Raw genomic sequence first — 13,364 nt, 5'->3', positions numbered from 1 at the left:
CACAGCAAACAAAAAGGTATCAACTATATGTTTTTCTTATGATAGACTAGGGGAAAGTTTCCTTTTTGGTTTATTTTAGAGAGGAAGATAAGAATATCACTAGGACAGATACCGGTTAATCGGTGTTACAAAAACCGGTTTATGAAAATCGGTTGACCGGATTTCTTCATTTTTATGAAACATCTGTTTCACTAATTACCACAGAAAATATTTTATTACACTACTCTTTGTACAATGATTTCTCATATTTCGATAAAAATGAAAAGGAGGCCGATAGCCTCTAGTTGCTAGTGCCCCTATAAATAAGTTTATTATAATTTCTTATTATAATAAATTAAGTAATAAATAAATAAATTTTTATACAATGCACTGATGAATAATGGTGTTTTCTTTTCTGGAAAAATGCTCCATTTTATGTGTACAGAGTGTACATTTTTAAAATACTGCCTGTATAGTATTATAACAGGTTGGCTGATAAGTCCCCGGTCTAACAAAAAAAAAAACATATTCTTTTTGTCAAAATTCGTTTTTATTATTCAACATAGTTCCCTTCAAGAGCGATACAACGATTATACCGACCTTCCAATTTTTTGATACCATTTTGGTAGTACTCCTTCGGTTTTGCTTCAAAATAGTCCTCAGCCAATTTTTTTTCCTGCGAGCATCCTTTTGGGGTCTGAGAACAAGAAAAAGTCGCTGGGGGCCAGATCTGGAGAATACGGTGGGTGGGGAAGCAATTCGAAGCCCAATTCATGAATTTTTGCCATCGTTCTCAATGACTAGTGGCACGGTGCGTTGTCTTGGCGGAACAACACTTTGTTCTTCTTCATATGGGGCCGTTTTGCCGCGATTTCGACCTTCAAACGCTCCAATAACGCCATATAATAGACACTGTTGATGGGTTTTCCCTTCTCAAGATAATCGATAAAAATTATTCAATGCGCATCCCAACAAAACAGAGGCCATTACTTTGCCAGCGGACTTTTGAGTCTTTCCCCGCTTCGGAGACGGTTCACCGGTTGCTGTCCACTCAGCCGACTGCCGATTCGACCCAGGAGTGTAGTGATGGAGCCATGTTTCATCCATTTAAGGCCTATGCTATATCGATCAACTTCTTTTTACGGTCATTCAAAATCATTTTGTGGATTTTTTTGATGTTTTCGTTGGTAACCACCTCTTTCCGGCGTCCACTGTGTTCACCGTTCTCCGTGCTCATTTCACAACGCTTGAATTTTGCATACCAATCAATTATTGTTGATTTCCCTGGGGCAGAGTCCGGAAACTGATTAGCAAGCCAAGTTTTTGCTTCCACCGTATTTTTCCCCTTCAGAAAACAGTATTTTATCAAAACACGAAATTCCTTTTTTTCCATTTTTTTCACAATAACAAAAGTTGCTTCACAAAAGACGCTCTATCTCACAAACTAATTGACTTACAGACGTCAAATTTTGACACGAATCATTTGAAGGTTGGTACTATATAAAAATAAAATGCATTTAATACTAGCGACGCCATCTATATGTCAGACCGGGGACTTATCAGCTAACCTGTTTAATATCATTTACGTTAATCAAGTCAAGATTAGGGCTGTCAACCGGGATTTTTCGGCTTTTTAGCATTATTTATTAATAAATTGGAGTCTTCATTCAGTGTAAACGGCCCTTAGATTTCATACCCCACAAATTACATTAATAAACATTTATGGTACACCTTGAGTAAGAATTTATTATTAATTTATATTTTTTATATTTTATAAAAAGCACAATTTCAAATTTCAAATCAAAAATCGGAGTAAACGATAAGGTTCTCCTTTGAACAATAAAATGGAATTGGTGCCACATAAAGGCTGGTACTCTGTTCGGTTTTCGCGTTGAAACTCCATACAAAACCAAAAATGCGAAAAACTAGCGAAATTTTTTCCATTTGTTATACTTTGTTTTTTCGTGTTGAAAAATTGACGTAAATCGATCAGTCAGTATTTTCATAACATGGCGCCATTTGCACTGATTATTGTGAATTTATAAGAAAAAACATGAAATTTAAACACAAATGTTAACAAAATAAAAGCTTTATTTGGTGAATTATGTTATATTTTACAATCGTTTCATTTGTACTGGGCATCGGGATAACAAACACAAAACAAAATGTTAACAAAAGGAGCACAGCAATTGATGTTGCAAAACAAGCATTAGCACTTCAACCAACATGTATAGTACCGGGGTAGCAATGAATGGAATCACAAGAATTAATTGCTATGTTCCAAAAAATAAAATGCAGCATTGTAAAATTAGATTTTTTAAATCCAAAGTTATTTGTAAAATAACTTCTGCTTCTTCTTTTTCAATTTAAGTATTAGTAAATCGAGCCACTAGTTGCGTATGTATATGTAATAATTTCGTGACATTTTGCTATGTTGTGAGATAAACGCGAAAAAGTTCCAAAATGGCCGTTTTTTCCTTCAAAATATATTGTCAACACTATAATTTTTCAACGCGAAACAATGATTGGGGGAACTTTTTTCGCACCAACAAACAGAGTACCGGCCTTAAAATAAAAAAACAATGATAAATGGTCCGTCGATAATATGACAAGATCGCGTTTATCTGATAAAAATTTGGATGCCTTAATATATTTTTAAGAAGTTACTTAAAACGAAGAAAAACAAAAGGATTAACGCAAGTTTACGAAAATATACCTAATCTAATCATAATAAAATGGTTTGCTGAGTAATGCAGCGATATGAAATTGCTCTTTAATTTATTTTTTCATAATTTTTTTTCTTTTCTTCATATTGTTGAGTTGGTCTAATTGTTCATTAAGTATGATAGCAATATGAAAATGCTTTTTAATTTACTCTTATGTTCCATTGTTGTCTTTTGTTAATAACATTGAATTAAGCTAATCAATTTTTTGGCGGGATTCCTTAATAATAAAAAAAGTTTGCGCATAATAACTGGGAAAGTTAACAACCCTATTCACGAAGATGAATGATGTTTTGCTTTTGTCGTAAAAGTGAACATAGATTAATGCTATGTTCCCACTGACTCGTTTTCCTCATTCGTTTTTCCAAAACATTTCACCGTTCACACCGAGTTGAGATATTTTAGTTTGACGGATGCCATAGAAACTCGAAATTCCCATTCACTCTAAATTCAAATATATGCACCGTTTGTTCAAATAAATACCGTAATCGCAAAGGGAAATATTTTTTAAGTTATTTTTATTCGCTTATTCTATGAAATTTATTTTAATAATTTGACATATATTTTGAAAAGAGTATGTTCAGTCAGAACATATTCCAAATTAGGGGCGTTTGCATCACAAAATTGACGTGTTTTGGAGGAAAACTTATGTTTAGAACTTGATTTTTTGTATGAGGAAAACGTAACCACCAAAATAAAATGATTTTCGGTACAAAACCCGAAACCACTTTTAAATTGCGTAGATTCATATGGATGACCCTTAGGGCTTTCAAGATTGTTAACAACCGTTCCTTTGCTATCTTGGATTGAGGGATTTGGAGGAATATCTTAACGTATGTTTGTTTGATATCTCCAACTGAGTCAGAAAGGGAGCCTAATAAGGAAGCATATTATGGACCAATATGAACCATTTTTGAATGGCAGTCAGAGACAGACAGATAGTAACTGCACATTCTGAATTTTAAGCTGATCTGATGTACCTGTTAGGATTCTCACTAAGTATGATATTTTTAACGTGTACAATGGGGCTTTAGCAATGATTGCGACTTGTAAATAAGCCTTGTTACATTTTTTCCAATTGCATAAATTTTTTTGTTCTTAATCAATATGAATTTTTAGATTGTGAAATGATCCAGGCTTATGGATCTAACAAACATTTCATAGTTGAATTATTTTTTTCAATTTGACCCACAAAAGTAAATTAGCATATGAATTAAAGATTTAAAATCATTTATATTCGAACCCTCTGAAAAATCGTAAATCAGTAATGCCTGTTCAATGTTGTTTGTCTTAATAGATCTGTTAATGTTTTCTTTATTTCATGGTCTACGAAAAGATGTATAGAAAACTCAATTTATTAGATTGCTATAGTTTGCATATTCGAGACAATATTTATTATTTAAGGATCGCTTATATTGGACTCTAATATTAGGTCTTTTTTCGTTTAGCACTGGTTGCAGCACTTGTAGGGGCTATCCAGAACATCGTTGCACTGGTGTTCTATCCAGAACATCTCATCAGTGCAAGTCGCGTCGATGTTGCCAGATTGCATTTTGATAAAGTGACGCTTTTTAGACTCACAATAGCAATTTATTGTGACTAATTGATCGAAAAACATGAAATTGAAAGTGATACAGTGTCATAAATAATTGCAGCAGTACATATTTATAACTATTTGAGCATTTCATACATTAAAAATGTAAGATTTCACTTGTTTTCTGTGATTGTTTTTAAACAGCTGATGACAGTGTTGCATATTTCTTGGAGATGTCCTGGATAAACGAGTACTCTGCTTTCTTTTAGTCCGTGACTGGTTAGCTTATCCAGTGCAAAAAGAAAACAGCCCTATTGTTGCAACATCTGGCCAATCATTTAGACTACATAAATAAAATAAAATTAACATTTAAAATTAATACGAAGCCAAAGATGCAAACAATTTAATAACATGGACTAAACACAATATTTATCTACCTTGAGCTAAATGTGAAAAAAAGCTTTTTCTTAAAACACCGTGCGTTGCTATAACATTTGGTAGTTGATTCCAAAGACGGATTGATCGTACGAGAAAAAATTTTTGTGATGAAATTCGACGGAATGGCATTTGTATGAGGTTCTTTCCTCTAGATGATCTGGCAAATTTTAGTCTATTATATAAGTAGGAAGGATTCCGTGTATAAATACGTGTATAAATATAAATATTCTAAATACGTTTTTGTTAAAAAATATAATTGAATAAATTAATTTTTTATTGAATTTTTATTAATTTTAATTAATTTTTTTATTCAAATAATATTAGTGATATGTTTTTCAGTGCAAATTTCTGAAAATAAATTATTTTTCTTTCAGGATATTATATACTTTATTTTATGTTTTTTGACATTATATACACATTTTTGTAAGTTTTTTTTCTGAAATTAAGGAATGAGTTTTTACTTTGAAATTGAATTTTTAATTAAAAACGTATTTTCCAACGAATGACTTTGTAAATATATTCCAAAAATAAATGAATAGGCAAGACTATTCCGTAAATGAAGTGTGTATCCTAATTTTATAGGACCTACACCGAAAAATATATTACCAAAAAAATTTCCAGTTAAAAATTGAAGATAAAAATGTTTCAATTAATAATTTAATTAATACAATTAACTTTTTAATCAATATAGAAACATTAAGTTAATTAAGTCTATGATTGAACATTTTAAAATTTTTAATTAAAAAATTAATTGATACAATTTACTTTTTAATCAACCTCGAAAGTCTAAGTCAATTAAAACAAGTAATGGATTTTTCTTAATTTTTAAATTGGCTGCCCGACATAGTTTCAGGTTCACTTAGACTACACAAAAAAAAATATCACCAAAATATTTCCAATTAAAAAGTTAATTGAAGTTAAAATTTTTTTCAATTAATAAATTAATTGATACAATTAACTTTTTAATCATGATAGAAACATTAAGTTAATTAAGTCATTGATTGAAAATTTTAAAATTTTTAATTAACAAATTAATTGATACAATTAATTTAAAAAATTAATTGATACAATTATAATTAACAATTTTTAATCAAATTCGGAAGACTAATTCAGTTAAAAAAAGTGCTGATTTTTTTATTTTTAATTAAAAATGTATTTCAAGCAATCTTTTGCTAATTCAAATAAAAACTCTAAGCCAATTCAGAAAGTAATTCAAAATAGTTACCTTTTTTAATTAGTAAATTAATTGAGTTTTGCAATCAACATCAATTACATTTTTAATTGAATCAATTAAAAAATTAATTGAAATTTGCTGAAAAAATCAATTAATTTTTTAATCAAGAATTTTTTCTATACCCAATTAAAACTGTGATTGATACTATCATTTTCGTGATTGAAGACAATTCAATTAAAAAATTAATTGGATCAATTAATTTGGTTATTGAATCAGAAAAAATTTTTTTTGTGTGTATTCAGTCCATTGCGATAACACGGGGGGGGGGGGGGGGTTAAAATGTTTGGATCCCAGTAAACTTTTTTATTCATATCATATTTTGTCAAAATATTCAATAGGCAATGTAGCACACTTTACCAATTACCCATCCATTCCAATAAAAATAAAAACAGACAACACTCTTTGATATAAAAGAATTTCATCTCGGTTATTTCGCATAAAATGTCGATGTCGATTTTTAGTTACTTGTTGCTTCGCTTGTATTCTAACACATGGTTTCGGTCCCATTTAAGTATTTCTCGGATGGTGGGGGACCAAGGTCATTGGCAACTACTGCAGACAAGTCTAATGTGTGTTCAGAGGTACCATTCACCATAACATGACATCCTACAAGTGTATATTCATATTTTACGGTGATTTTGTATTTCGGTATTACGCTTCTCACCTACCCCATTTCGACTATCTTACATTTCTCAGTTACGAGTGAATCAGTTTGTGTTGTTAGTTCGTTCGTCAGAGGTTTGTCGCATGTTAGAAAAATCATAAAATACGGTATAGAATATCTTAAGTGTATGGGTATGATGTATTAATCGAAACTTTTATTAGAATGCTGTTAAAAAAAAGAGCCTTGTATTCGTGAAAATGAAAGATCCGCCGCCGCTAAAGTGCATATTAAACCTTAATTTACAAAAGAAATTCCTTGGAGAATCTGCCAATAAAATCGTTTAAATAATGTCGTAAAACTTCACACAAACATATTTCCGGTTCGTTATTTCTAAAACTGTGAACGCATTTGTTCTTTTTTCTCAGTATACTTCCAATATTGATAAGTTTGTGTATAACCTGAAAATGTAACTTTCATGTTTTCGCACAAAAGTTTTAAAAAATTGCAAATTGTTTTTGAGAAGTATATAAGAGAAGATACAGCTTCTTTCATAGAAATCGTACATGAAAGAATTCAATCTGAGGATTTTACGATTTTCACAATTTTATAATTTGTTCTTAGTATTGTGATCGAAATAATGTGAAAAGCATTAATGTCACTCACACAAGATTTAGTTTAACTACAAATCCGCACAACTGCTAATTCGAACTACAGGTTCATTCGTTAAGGTAAGTTCAGTTAGACTTGGCACTTCATTTAATTTTACCATATAGATTTTTCAAAATTTCTTACGCCAGGAGGGTCCGAAAAAAACATGCAATGAAACGACCCCAAAGTTGCATCGATTATTTTGGCTGCAGCAGACAAATCTTTGGCATCAATTTTGCCAAGTTTTTCTTCAAATCCCAAATAATGAATCCAATTCATTTGTAACAGCGGCGGATGGTAATAAGTTTGTACCCTCGAAGACAGAGGCCTTATAACATAGCTGATATAATTTTCTCTAGTTGGCGGAAATATCTCGAAATGCACCTAATCGTATCTTCTCAATTACCTTGTGTTGCCTATTGAGCAGAGAGAAGGAAGCCGCCGAGTCGCATAGCCGAATTTAGCAGCCGACGGCAATTTTTACCTAGTCGACGACTCCGGCAAGTAAGTCGGCTCATATCAATTGGCCTATGCCTATGACAAAACTTGAGTATTAACCACCGCGGAGAAAGCTGGGTCAACTTCATTTTATTAATTAAGCAATATTTTGACTAAGTAATGACAAAATAGTACCTTTGTCTTTATTTTGTAAAATTTTTATTATATTCTGCAAAAACTGGCGGCCTCAGTCTCTAAGCACCTAGGCCTCAGTCTCTGACCACCCCAAGCCTGTTTCAACAGCAAATGTTATTATTGGATGTTTTTTTCTTATCGGAAATTATGTATTTGCATAATTTTATGTTTGGCGAGTAAACAAAATGCTACAAAAATGTTACATAAAGGGTGATACGGTCAAAATTTGGTCAATATAAACTTGACGTATTTCTTTCAATTTTGCATTTAAAAAACCTGAACACCCCTCATTTTGAAGGTGTGTGTGTGTAGAATGTTGCTCCTGTTTTGATTTTGGAACTCATTCTTCAGTTGTCAAAATGCCGTCCAAGCAAGAAGAGCAGCGTATCAAAATTTTGCTCGCGCATCGCGAAAATCCGAGCTACTCGCACGCAAAGCTGGCAAAATCGATAAAAGTTGCCAAATCAACCGTTACCAATGTAATTAAAGTGTTTGGGGAACGTTTGTCGACAGCCAGGAAGTCTGGATCGGGGGGAAATCGAAAACCGGAAGCCGCTGAGACGACAAAGAGAGTTGCCGGTAGTTTCAAGGGAAACCCTAACCTCTCTCTCCGAGATGCCGCAAATAAGCTGGGTGTATCGTCTACAACCGTGCATCGAGCCAAAAAACGAGCCGGACTATCGACATACAAGAAGGTAGTGACTCCAAATCGCGATGATAAACAAAATACGACGGCCAAAGCGCGATCCCAGAGGCTGTATACGACGATGCTGACGAAGTTTGACTGCGTGGTAATGGACGACGAAACCTACGTCAAAGCCGACTACAAGCAGTTTCCGGGACAGGAGTTTTATACGGCAAAAGGAAGGGGAAAGGTAGCAGATATTTTCAACCACATAAAACTGTCAAAGTTCGCAAAGAAATATCTGGTTTGGCAAGCCATCTGTACCTATGGCTTGAAAAGCAGCATTTTCATAGCTTCCGGGACTGTCAACCAAGAAATTTACGTGAAAGAGTGTTTGAATAAACGTCTGCTGCCTTTCCTGAAGAAACACGGTTGTTCCGTACTGTTTTGGCCGGATTTGGCATCTGGGCATTACGGTAAAAAGGCCATGGAGTGGTACACCGCCAACAACGTGCAGGTGGTTCCCAAGGACAAGAACCCTCCCAACACGCCAGAGCTCCGCCCAATTGAGAAATACTGGGCTATTGTCAAGCGGAACCTAAAGAAGACCAAAAAAATTGCTAAGGACGAGCAGCAGTTGAAGGCAAACTGGTTTTCTGCGGCGATGAAGGTGGACTAGGTGGCTGTACAAAATCTGATGGCAGGTGTCAAGCGTGAGGCCCGGCAATTCGGATTTGTAAAAGCGAAAGCCTAACTGAATATTTTTCCTGAATTTTATACTAATTGAACTTGAAAAAGAAATTTAATTTGATTTTTTAAATAAAAGATTTCACCGATTTACACGCGTTTTCCTTGACCAAATTTTGACCGTATCACCCTTTATTCCCCATCCAAAAAAAAAAATATTGTGTTCTTGAAACATGCTACAAGTGATCATATGTCTTTTCTGATGTAGATTAGGTTAGGTTAGGTTAGGTTAGGTTAATCTAATAATACGAGCACTTGTACACATAAGTTAGGTTAAAGTGGCAGCCCGATATGATTCAGGCTCACTTAGACTATTCAGTCCATTATGATACGACATTAACTAAAAGTACCTATTACACTTCCACTTTTCTACCGTTGAACCCACTCGATTATTTTCTTCTGTTGAACCAACCAAAAACATTAGCAAACTGCTTGAGTTAACGTTTTTCAGGACCACCAAGAAATTTAAATTATTACTTCTTTGGCGATACTTTTTCCGGAATTCTTACGATATTTTTTGACCCTATCATTGTCAGGATTTGATTTCGCCCATAAATAGTTGCTGTCATTTTACCATTGTAAAACGACGACTTATTGAGAAATATATACAAATCATATCGCTTGTGTAGTTTTAAATATGGAATACATCTGATTCGTGTGTAGTTTTAAATATGGAATACATCTGATATATTTATAAACTTTCAATCATTTCCGTTACTCTTCTTAAGATTTAAATTGCAAATGAATATTTAAACGTAATTTCCACAGAGATGCAGATAATGAACCTACGAAAGAACGCTGTGTTTATTCCAGATCAACACACTGATGCGAGGCAATTTGTTGCCGTTGATACAATGATTATTGTAATTTAAAGATATCCGCAAGTGCAACTGCAACTGCCACACAATACCAGCAGCAGCAGCACTCTGAGCTGCTGAGTGTTCGTGTTTCGAAATGAGATTTCAAGTGAGCTGCACCATCTTCGAGGTCCTCCATCAAACCAACATTTGCCACACATTTTTGCTGGCAAACCAAAAACCGTTCAAATAAACAATCAAGACAATTGACAGCCTCATGTTAACTGTCGGATGGATCGTCGCTGTTGGTGCTGCAGCTGAAATCCAGGCTATGAATGGAAATTGAGAACTACTTATTCTGAAGTAGAAGCTTGTATTTGGGGCTTAACTGCCATGTGCCAGGAAGGAGTATATTTTCATGTTGTAATCATTGTGGCCATTATATGTAAAATCTGTTCTGTGTTTTTTTTCTGGGCATATAGGGATATATCTGGGAATTTCACTACAGGCCATTTTCAGTTCTCCCTCCTGTGTTTTTCTTGTTTTTTTTTGCCTCTAACATCTAGAGATAAAATGTGCAATATTACATCAAGCGGTTCTAGATATGAAAGCTTCTCCCACGTATATGCTATAATCGCTGAATATTCTTATATTACCTATCAATATCAGAAAGCATTTGTAGCCTGTAGAATAAATAATACCAAGCTTGTCAATGGAACGCTTGTCGAACAACGCCCTACTAATAAGTACAACGCAACCGCGCTGCATCTGGTTGCTTCATATCCACTAGGTAATCTTGGTGATAACTCATTTCAAAAATTGTTAAATACTTGTAATTGGAATTATAATTAAAAAGGATTGCCTTATGGGGGAAGTATTTCTTTGTAGCATTACCTCGAGCTAAAAAGAAAAAGTATATTTACAGAAAGCACATTAAATTGTAGTTATCTCCTTTCTTTTGTAATATGTGGCACAATGGTGATTCCAAAAACTAGTCGCAATGAGGACTCAGGCATCCTAATTGAAGTAAGCTCAGCCGCCGTATACGGAGACCTTTGTAAAGACGACGAAGGAGAATCATACTTTTGAAGAATTTCATCATCGCATGGATGAAAGAGAATAATCGCAGATACGAAAAATATAATCGTATAGATGAAATACTTTCATCACCTGGACGTAATATAGTAATCTATGGGATCTCAATATGTTCATCACAGCGATGAATAACAATTCATCGCCATGACGAAAAATTCATCACCGGGATGAAATGTTACGTTAGCTCATTTTTGACGAAAAATTCGTCACTGGGACGTAAAAATTCTTTCTCATGACGTACATTTTCCTTTCAGTGTAAGGATTCAAAAAACCTCTCGCAATAAGAACACACCTTTTTATCGCTCTAGTAAAATATTAATTAATTTGGTTCTATTGATTGAAACTATTATTAGATTATAAATCTACTTATGTGACATATGACAATATTTCTCAAGATCTGTTGGGAGCCGGCATTCAGTATCCCAGCAAACAATGGAAATTGTTCCACAAACATTTCTTTTTAATAATATCCCGGGATCCCCCATCAATTTCGATTCTATTATCTTATTATTAATTATGCTAATTTGCGGTTTAAAGAGAAATTAAATGTCGCAAAAGGAGAAAAAAACAATAAAAATAAAATTAAAAATGTTAACTATATGGGGTTTTGAACCTTTCCCTGGTGCATCTGGAGAAGTAGTTAAAGTATTATGCCGTGATGTCATATTACGATCATATGACAAACATTTTAATTGACGTTTCGTATTCAATGACGTTGGTGGCTGAGTGTGCTCATGCGTTCTATTATTGTGCCACAAACATAGGTTCAATCTTCTGTCGGAGCGAAAACGTTTCTCAAAAAAAAAAAAAAACAAAACAAAATATATAGTTAAAATATAAAAGTGTAATAAAAAATATTCGTAAAAAAATAAATAAATAAATAATATTCGGTTCTATGACAAGCCCATGCAAAATTCATTGGAGGTGATCCAAGCTTGCACTACTTCTGGATCACATGTTGGAGATCCAAACTGCTTTTTTGGAAGCTCTTTTTTTGTTGGGATGTCATAGATTTGTTGAAGAAATTGGAGAAACCTTTTACTGGGTTTTTATGGGATTCAAAAATTCTTGTTTCTATTCTTCGCAGAAAATACCCACAATTCGACAAACATGGCAACATTGACTATACTGCAAACGCAATTGTTGGTGAATTCCATTCGGAAAACAAAGCCATTATTTCGATGGCTGTTTTGCCAACAAAAACACACATAATGCCGCTTTCAATCCTTCCTGACACCACTCATTGGTGTTAGATGCTCTGTCGTCATAGTAGCAACACAGGGCAATTCAGCTGCCACATGCCCTCCATTTACAAGCTTCCGTAGTGATTTTGTCTTCCCCACTCATTTGGGCAATCTAAATAGCGGCATACAACCTCCCCAAGCCACACTACCCCGACTAGAACATCGGATAATTTTGTTACATTAATTGGGCAAAGTGCCGCTGTTGAAGCTGTTAATGCCAATGGCAGTCTCACTGCCTCCTCAATAGGACTTGGAAGTAGCACCTAATCTATCAGCGCCAAATTGTTGTTAATGTTTGCTCCGAACACTGATGTCATCAGCGGTGGGGGTGGTGTATGCGAGACGCTCAACATAACCGAACTACATGTCGACAATGTACAGCAATATCGAATGGCAGATGGACAATTGCATAAGTGGCACCACCTCCTAAGTAACCGCAGTTCATGTGGCACAAAACATTGCTTACAGCAGCAACTCCAGCATTGGGTCCACTTGACGAGTTGCGGTTGTGATATCGAGTCTTTTTTTCAGTTTTTTGGTGTTTTTTTTTTTTTGTTCTTGCTTTACTATTTGGTATGCAAACAATCGTAATTGTTGTTGTCTTCTGCTGTACGGATTCCCAATTCCCGGTCGCAATAAATGGTGTTCTTGTTTTTGTTCACCAAATAATAGCTCCATTCACCAGAGGCCATCTTTATCAGAAGCGAAGAATGGCAACCGTATCAAGTAACCTTCTTAAAGTTGGCATTCGTAATTTGCATCCCAATTGTTGGCAACGTTTAGTTAGATTAGGTTGAGCGCAGCAACAGGTTTGTAATTTATGCATGAACATGCCAATCAGGTATGGCTTAGTGCGGGGTAATCGGGAAGTTTAACCTAGAGAAGTTTGCAATGGCCCTAAGTGAGTACTTGTAAATCAAACTTTAGGAGGAGTCTATGGATCCCTGTTTCGGATCATCCCAGTCATCGAGTTGGCAGTGTGTGGTGGTACTCTTTAAATGAGAGCTTGGAAAGAGGTTATAATAGATAATGAACACGCACCCTCAGAAAAATGTCAAGGAGA

At 34.4% G+C, this 13,364-nt stretch overlaps 1 protein-coding gene across 9 annotated transcripts in view; it reads left to right on the top strand.

The window, feature by feature from the left end:
• Nucleotides 1-13,364, top strand: part of fru (sex determination protein fruitless) — a 1,011,467-nt gene that overhangs the window by 510,535 nt on the left and 487,568 nt on the right. Inside the window, exon 1 of one of the 9 annotated variants that reach the window (XM_075291184.1) lies at nt 7,123-7,240. The exons of the other annotated variants lie outside the window; for them this stretch is intronic. The gene's annotated coding sequence lies outside the window, so the exon portion shown is untranslated. Of the gene's footprint in view, nt 1-7,122; nt 7,241-13,364 lie in introns of those variants that run through there. 9 annotated transcript variants of the gene reach the window in all.

This window comes from Haematobia irritans, chromosome 1 (assembly GCF_050003625.1).
Source record: "Haematobia irritans isolate KBUSLIRL chromosome 1, ASM5000362v1, whole genome shotgun sequence".
NCBI classification, from domain to species: domain Eukaryota; kingdom Metazoa; phylum Arthropoda; class Insecta; order Diptera; family Muscidae; genus Haematobia; species Haematobia irritans.
The sequence above is the reverse complement of the archived record's forward strand: the minus strand, read 5'-3'. Positions and strand labels throughout refer to the sequence as shown.